This window comes from Oncorhynchus nerka, linkage group LG13 (genome assembly GCF_034236695.1).
Source record: "Oncorhynchus nerka isolate Pitt River linkage group LG13, Oner_Uvic_2.0, whole genome shotgun sequence".
NCBI lineage: Eukaryota > Metazoa > Chordata > Actinopteri > Salmoniformes > Salmonidae > Oncorhynchus > Oncorhynchus nerka.
Genome location: NC_088408.1, coordinates 59,311,918 through 59,320,119, shown reverse-complemented (window position 1 = coordinate 59,320,119; position 8,202 = coordinate 59,311,918). Strand labels below are relative to the sequence as shown.

Here is an 8,202-nt window from a genome sequence, read left to right as displayed (position 1 = left end):
TGTTTCTGCACCCCACCCCTTATACATCCTGTGCTACCCCTCCATCTTGTCCATTATTAACTTTTTTTGTGTTTTTTGGTCCTAAATGACATGGATCATTAATACACTAGACAGCAGATCCTTCTAGAATGCCTGCTTGTTCTACTGATGTACGATCATAAAGACGCAAAGCAGGAATTAACCATTATAACACAAGCTGTGCTATTTGAGCTGTATTTCTCAAGCAGATTCAGCCCTGGGGCAAGAATCCCCCTCCGGAACACTGCTGTGTGTGTGTGTTGACAGTAATTTAGGCATCATACTGTTTGATGAGCTGGGGAATGTGCAGCCAACCCCCATAAACAGTCGTTCCTAGTTCTCTGAAGAGTAACAGGAGCCTTGCCCTTGGGAGCCAGGAATTCCTGTTTGGCTCCCAGTGCTGGAAATCATGTCACTGCTCTGGATTGAGACCCCACCCCTCTTTATTTGAAAGGGATCATTTACACCTCCTCATACACATCTTTAACACTGTCTAGAATGAAAAACATCGGAAAATAAAAGCCATACAAGACAATGTGTTAAAACATTCAGTAGTTCTTGATCCTTGAAATATGTGGGAACCATTTATGTTGGACTTTGGTCATTGATGGACTTCAGTTATAGCCTTAACACTGCAGACTTATTTAGACTCCAATGGATTTATGCATTGGAGACGTGTCTCTGTGGAGTTAGTCTAAATGACCAAGACCACTCCCACAGACAAGTTGTCATGTTACTAAGGTCACAGACTGAAAAGACCTTGCAAAAACAATGTATCGAACACATTTGCACAGACTATAAAACCTCTTAGCTCATTATTCAGTCAAATATCCTATTTACTTTTTGAATATCATATGAATCATTTTGTTTTCATCAAGAAATGATATGAACAGCCTAGTTTGAACCATATAGTACCAATGAGACATTTTTTAATGTGATGGCATTGAATCAAAGTGTTAAACTGATTGGATTTGCACAAAGTCATCAACATCAAGGAATTTCGTCTTATTATCCAACGTTTAACCTACATCCAATGACATGCTAGCTTTTTATGCTGATTTCACATCGATTTTCACGTTTGTTGACAACATAAACACACTGAACAAAAATATAAACACATCATGTAAAGTGTTGGTCCCATGTTTCATGACCTCAAATAAAAGATCACCTAAATGTTCTATACTGTACGTACAAATACCTTATTTCTCTCAAATTCTGTGATTTTTAACCCATCCACCTGACGGCTGTGGCATCTCAAGAAGCTGATTTAACAGCATGATCATTACACAGGTACACCTTGTGCTGGGGACAATAAAAGGCCAGTCTAAAAGGAAGTACAGTTCCCGCGCAGCCCAGTCAAAACTGTTCGCTGCTCTGGCCCCCCAATGGTGGAACAAACTCCCTCACGACGCCAGGACAGCGGAGTCAATCACCACCTTCCGGAGACACCTGAAACCCCACCTCTTTCAGGAATACCTAGGATAGGATAAAGTAATCCTTCTCACCCCCCCCCCCCTTAAAAGATTTAGATGCACTATTGTAAAGTGGCTGTTCCACTGGATGTCTTAAGGTGAACGCACCAATTTGTAAGTCGCTCTGGATAAGAGCGTCTGCTAAATGACTTAAATGTAAATGTAAAATGTGAATTTTTGTCACTCAACACAATGCCACAGATGTCTCAAGTTTTGAGTGAGCATGCAATTGGTATGCTGACTTCAGGAATATCTATCAGAGCTGTTGGCATAGAATTGAATGTTAATTTCTCTACCATAAGCTGCCTCCAACGTTGTTTTAGAGAATTTGGCAGTGCGTCCAACTGGCCTCACATCCGCAGACCACCTGTATGGCGTTGTGTGGAAGAGCAGTTTGCCGATGTCAACGTTGTGAACAGAGTGCCCCATGGTGGCGGTGGGGTTATGGAATGGGTATAAGCTACAGACAACGAACACAATTTCATTTTATCAACGGCAATTTGAATGCACAGAGATACCGTGACGAGATCCTGAGGCCCATTGTCGTGCCATTCATCTGCCCCCCATCCCCTCATGTTTCAGCATGATAATGCACAGCCCCATGTCGCAAGCATCTCTACACAACACCTGGAAGCTGAAAATGTCCCAGTTCTTCCATAGTCTGCATACTCACCAGACATGTCACCCATTGAGCATGTGTGGGATGTTCTGGATTGACGTGTATTATAAAGCATGTTCTGGTTCCCGCCAATATCCAGCATCTTCGCACAGCCATTGAAGAGGAGTGGGACAACATTCCACAGGCCACAACCAACACAAGCCAGATCAACTCAATGTGAAATAGATGTGTCGCACTGCATGAGGCAAATGATGGTCACATCAGATACGGACTGGTTTTCTGATCCACGCCCCTACCTTTTTTGGGGGGAGGTGTCTGAGACCAACATATGCACATCTGTATTCCCATTCATGTGAAATCCATAGATCAGGGCCTAATTTATTTATTTTAATTGACAGATTTCCTTTTTGAACTGTAACTCCATAAAATCGTTGAAATTGTTGCATGTTGCGTTTATATTTTTGTTCAGTATAAATGTAAATCAAAACTATATGTTGAAATGATGTCTGTGCCCAGTGGGATGTTTCCACTTTTAATTAGGTGTTTGCACCAGTTTTTTCAGCATAGGATAAACTTTTCACCAGGTGGAACACTTAGTAATTCTCGTCCCAGTTGTACAGGTGTAGGATATTGATTTGACCAGTATTGTAGCAGCAAGATAATCCTGCTGAAACAGGACTTGAATGTTTAGTCCAGTCACACTTTTCTCGCCACTGCAATGTTGCTTATTCATTTACATTTACATTTAAGTCATTTAGCAGACGCTCTTATCCAGAGCGACTTACAAATTGGTACGTTCACCTTAAGACATCCAGTGGAACAGCCACTTTACAATAGTGCATCTAAATCTTTTAAGGGGGGGTGAGAAGGATTACTTTATCCTATCCTAGGTATTCCTGAAAGAGGTGGGGTTTCAGGTGTCTCCGGAAGGTGGTGATTGACTCCGCTGTCCTGGCGTCGTGAGGGAGTTTGTTCCACCATTGGGGGGCCAGAGCAGCGAACAGTTTTGACTGGGCTGCGCGGGAACTGTACTTCCTCAGTGGTAGGGAGGCGAGCAGGCCAGAGGTGGATGAACGCAGTGCCCTTGTTTGGGTGTAGGGCCTGATCAGAGCCTGGAGGTACTGAGGTGCCGTTCCCCTCACAGCTCCGTAGGCAAGCACCATGGTCTTGTAGCGGATGCGAGCTTCAACTGGAAGCCAGTGGAGAGAGCGGAGGAGCGGGGTGACGTGAGAGAACTTGGGAAGGTTGAACACCAGACGGGCTGCGGCGTTCTGGATGAGTTGTAGGGTTTAATGGCACAGGCAGGAGCCCAGCCAACAGCGAGTTGCAGTAATCCAGACGGGAGATGACAAGTGCCTGGATTAGGACCTGCGCTGCTTCCTGTGTGAGGCAGGGTCGTACTCTGCGGATGTTGTAGAGCATGAACCTACAAGAACGGGCCACCGCCTTGATGTTAGTTGAGAACGACAGGGTGTTGTCCAGGATCACGCCAAGGTTCTTAGCGCTCTGGGAGGAGGACACAATGGAGTTGTCAACCGTGATGGCGAGATCATGGAACGGGCAGTCCTTCCCCGGGAGGAAGAGCAGCTCCGTCTTGCCGAGGTTCAGCTTGAGGTGGTGATCCGTCATCCACACTGATATGTCTGCCAGACATGCAGAGATGCGATTCGCCACCTGGTCATCAGAAGGGGGAAAGGAGAAGATTAATTGTGTGTCGTCTGCATAGCAATGATAGGAGAGACCATGTGAGGTTATGACAGAGCCAAGTGACTTGGTGTATAGCGAGAATAGGAGAGGGCCTAGAACAGAGCCCTGGGGGACGCCAGTGGTGAGAGCGCGTGGTGAGGAGACAGATTCTCGCCACGCCACCTGGTAGGAGCGACCTGTCAGGTAGGACGCAATCCAAGCGTGGGCCGCTTATTCAGTGGTTAGGCTATTAGCTAGCCATAATTAGGCTACGTGAAAAATGCAATATAGTGAATTTATGCGGTGCAGGAAAATTCTTAACAACAACAGAGTGGTAAAATGATGATCCTACACCTGTATCAACAGACCAATGCCACTGGGCAAAAACTGGTTTAGTCAGCATTGTTGGAATAGACGTTGAATTGATGTCTGTGCCCAGTGGAATGCTTACAATGTGAAACTCATCTAACTGTCAATAGGTTCCAATAAGTCCTCTCCTCAAAATACAAAATTGTACAACTAGCATACTTGAATTTAAATCTGTAATATTGGTGGAAAGTAGCAGGGCAGCATTTCCTGTTTGAGAGGAAGCGGGAAGTGACTGGAGGATGGTGATATTGCACTCTGGGCCCTCAGAACAATACAAAGTCTCCCTCACACAGGAAACGGATCTGCGTCAAAGTGGACCTAACAGAGTTTTATAAAGGCCAATGGCAAAGACCCTAACGAGGCAGGATAAATCACTGTTTTCAATCCACACACTCTGACTTATACCCCAGTCTTGAATTAAAAATATCCCTTCGAAACAATGACTGTAGGCAGCTAACTATATACTCCCTTCCATATGTATTTGGATAGTGAAGTCATTAAAAAATATATTTGGCTCCATACTCCAGGATTTTGGATTTGAGATCAAATGTTTGATATGATGTGACAGTACAGAATGTCACCTTTTCTTTGAGGGTATTTTTTATACATATCTGTTTTACCATTTAGAAATGGAAGCACTTTATGTATCTAGTTAAAAAGGCTTCTGACCTTTGTAATTTCGCTTTAGAAATGTTGAACTTGATTTTCCCTTACGAAAAATGTATCAGGCCCTACAAAAACGTCCATTGATGCTGCTTTATACCTGGATGCTAGACAGCACGTAGTTCTTTGAAGATGTCATTCATGGAGCATTTTCTGCAGGATGGAGTGTGTTAGCACTTCACAACTATTTTATCAGTTGGAAACACACACAGGAATTCCGGTTTGGGAATGACCATCAAGTTCCTGGCCACTACAGGAAGGTGTGCATAAAAAGCACTTCCAAAGCGGGCAGCCTCTACCAGTCCTCTCCATTCAGCGAGGGAACACAAGGGAAGTAAACATTTGTATATATTGATGAAACCAAAATTGGGAGATGGCCTAGATGATAGGCCTGAAGTCAGTCAATTGAGTAGAGGTGAGGTGGCAGCTGCAACCACGGAGTCTCAAGACGCTTGGCATTGTGTTCTCTATTCTATGGTAAGTTGTGAGGACAATTTATTATTTAGAAAATAACTTTTTTTTTTTTCCAGGAGTAACTTCAGTATGCAGTTGTTTGATAATATGCTAATCATGATGACGTCGTATGATACGCAAAAGTAACCAAGGATAAAACGTTCATAATCAAACTATTAGTTATCCGTAGTTTAATTTATCAGATGCTATTTATTATTTGTCAATTGAGTAGTTGAAACATCTAAATGTTTCCCCATGAAGCCTAAAATCGCAAACTTTTTTTTTTGCATCACGGTGTGTTGATTTAGCCTCGCAAACCACCTGATCCTTTGAGGTTAAATGAATAGTTCACTTTAAACTCGCAGGATTAAGCGGCTGGCAAGGCTAGTGTTGACGCACCCAGGATCAGAAGTCGACTTCAAATTGTGTAATTGACAGCACTAGTTTCAATTATTCAATTCAAAACAGGCCAAATGATGTTCATTGTCATTTTCTAACGATAGCCTATGAAACCTGAATTCGTTTCTACATTTGAGTCAAGAAATTAGGCATGTCTTGTGCTGATCAATGCTCTAATGGCAAGCTGCCCTCTGGGCCTATTTATTGTTCTGCTATTCAAAACGAGCCCTTGATATCATGTGGCCTACCGTTGACATCAAGTTGTGTAGGCTAATATCCCATTGTTTCACATAGATGGAAGCTACCCTTACCTCTAACCTCAACAGACAATGAACCTGGAGGCCTGCAGTAATTTCAAAGTGGGATGGGATTGTTGACTCCTCTAAACGCCTTGGATTTCGTCCCACAGAAAAACAAGATCAAGAGTATCTGCCTGCTTTACGGTCCATTATTACTTTTGGTACGCGCTAGGCCAGTCTCAAACTCGTACCGTGAGTAATAATGCACTGTGGCTGTCACTGCCAACGAGGGACAGACCACACCACCATATCTTACTTTCACTGTTCTCCATATTCCTATGCATCTCGTTGTTGTAAAGCAAGAAATGTGATATATTCATGAAAACAGTGTTTGAAACTCTAAGGCCTTGTGTGGGGAAAGACAGCATTTTAATATAATCCTTTGTCTACTTTCATAAACAGACTATTACATTTACTTAAATATTATTGTTGAGTTGTTTACATATGTTGAATTTTCTGTACCTCGTGATTGCAAGCTATATGCAAATGAATAATAATAAAAATACTTGAATATAGCTTAGCCAATAGCATTGTAGGTCTTGTGCATCTACCAAGGCTTCAGTTGAAATACCCCAACATTGAGCTTTGTTTGTGATCTGAGCACCACAATACTTGCTTTGCCTTTACACTGATTGGTGAATTCTAAGTATTACCCCCCACAATCTTAAAGTAACTGGCATGTGAAAATGTCACTTTAAAAAGTACATTCTGGTAACTCATATCCAAATAATGTTGTTTCGTATTTTTGGCCAAAGCATAAATTGGAGTACTAGCACTTCAAAAAAAACACCTCAATCTTGTATCTCAAACGGACTGTTTAAAAAATGCTTGTTACTTCCTCATAGAGGATGATGGCCAATCAGCATTCCAGAGGAGGATGAGATGGCGAGTCAATGGTCTATTTGAATGACCAGTGTACACCCACACCATTCTGTTGTTGCGGTATGCCAACACCGTTCCAATGCAGAAAAGCTGCTTTTTAACCTACTTAATAAAAACAATTTTGAAGGAAAAATATTTTACTCGTATCGTAAGTAATTATAGGTCATTTTCCATAGAAATCTGAAAACATTTGTCAGTTGCTTTAAGATGACTGCATTAAGTCACTCTGGAGGATCAGAGCATCTGCTAAATGACCAAAATGTTATACAGAGCTGCAGAATAAATTCCCTGAGCCTTGTGACTGTTTTTGATTGCGTATGTCTATCATTTTTCATAAACTTTTTCATTTAGTGAAAATAGCCTAATTGAATAATGTTCAGAAATATTATAGCCACTTCTCCTACTCCGATGTCTACCTATAACCACTATATACTATATAACCATGACAAATTGCCCCCCCCCCCATACACCTTTTTATCACTTACATATGTGTTGGTAGCAACTAGCCAAAACAGTACTCGTGTGCGTCGGGATGGGAATCCTTCATCTCATAATCATGGATTCTGCAAATAATGAGAACTCATCCACTAAATGACAATGAAGCTATGAAAACCAGTGTTTTAAAAAAAGAAAAAGTTTTACCCCTTTTTCATGATATCCAATTGGTAGTTAGTCTTGGCCCATCGCTGCAACTTCCCTACAGACATGGGAGAGGCGAAGGTCGAGAGCCATGCATCCTTCGAAACACGACCCTGCCAAATTGCACTGCTTCTTGACATACTGCTCGCTTAACCCGGAAACCAGCCGCACCAATGTGTCGGAGGAAACACTGTCCAGCTTGCAGACGCCCGGCCAGCCACAAGGCGTCGCTAGAGCGCGATGAGACAAGGAAATCCCGGACAGCCAAACCCTCTCCTAACCTGGATGACGCTGGGCCGATTGTGCACTGCCTCATGGGTCTCCTGGTCACGGCCGACCGTGACACAGCCTGGGATCAAAGAATGTCATGTGGTCTGATGAGACAAAAATAGAGCTTTTTGGTCTAAACTTCACTCGCCGTGTTTGGAGGAAGGAGAAGGATGAGTACAACCCCAAGAACACCATCCCAACTGTGAAGCTTGGAGGTGGAAACATCATTCTTTGGGGATGCTTTTCTGCAAAGGGGACAGGTTGACTGCACCGCATTGAGGGGAGGATGGATGGGGCCATGTATCACAAGATCTTGGCCAACAACCTCCTTCCCTCAGTAAGAGCATTGAAGATGGGTCGTGATTGGGTCTTCCAGCATGACAACGACCCGAAACACACAGCCAGGGCAACTAAGTGGAGTGGCTCCGTAAGA

General features: G+C 43.0%; 1 long non-coding RNA gene across 1 annotated transcript; it reads left to right on the top strand.

The window, feature by feature from the left end:
* The first annotated feature begins 5,142 nt into the window (after positions 1–5,142).
* LOC115140539 (uncharacterized) lies at positions 5,143–7,166 on the top strand. The gene is made up of 2 exons (XR_003865255.2): positions 5,143–5,304; positions 5,974–7,166. It is a non-coding gene; the product is annotated as an uncharacterized LOC115140539 (long non-coding RNA).
* The last annotated feature ends 1,036 nt before the right edge of the window (positions 7,167–8,202 follow it).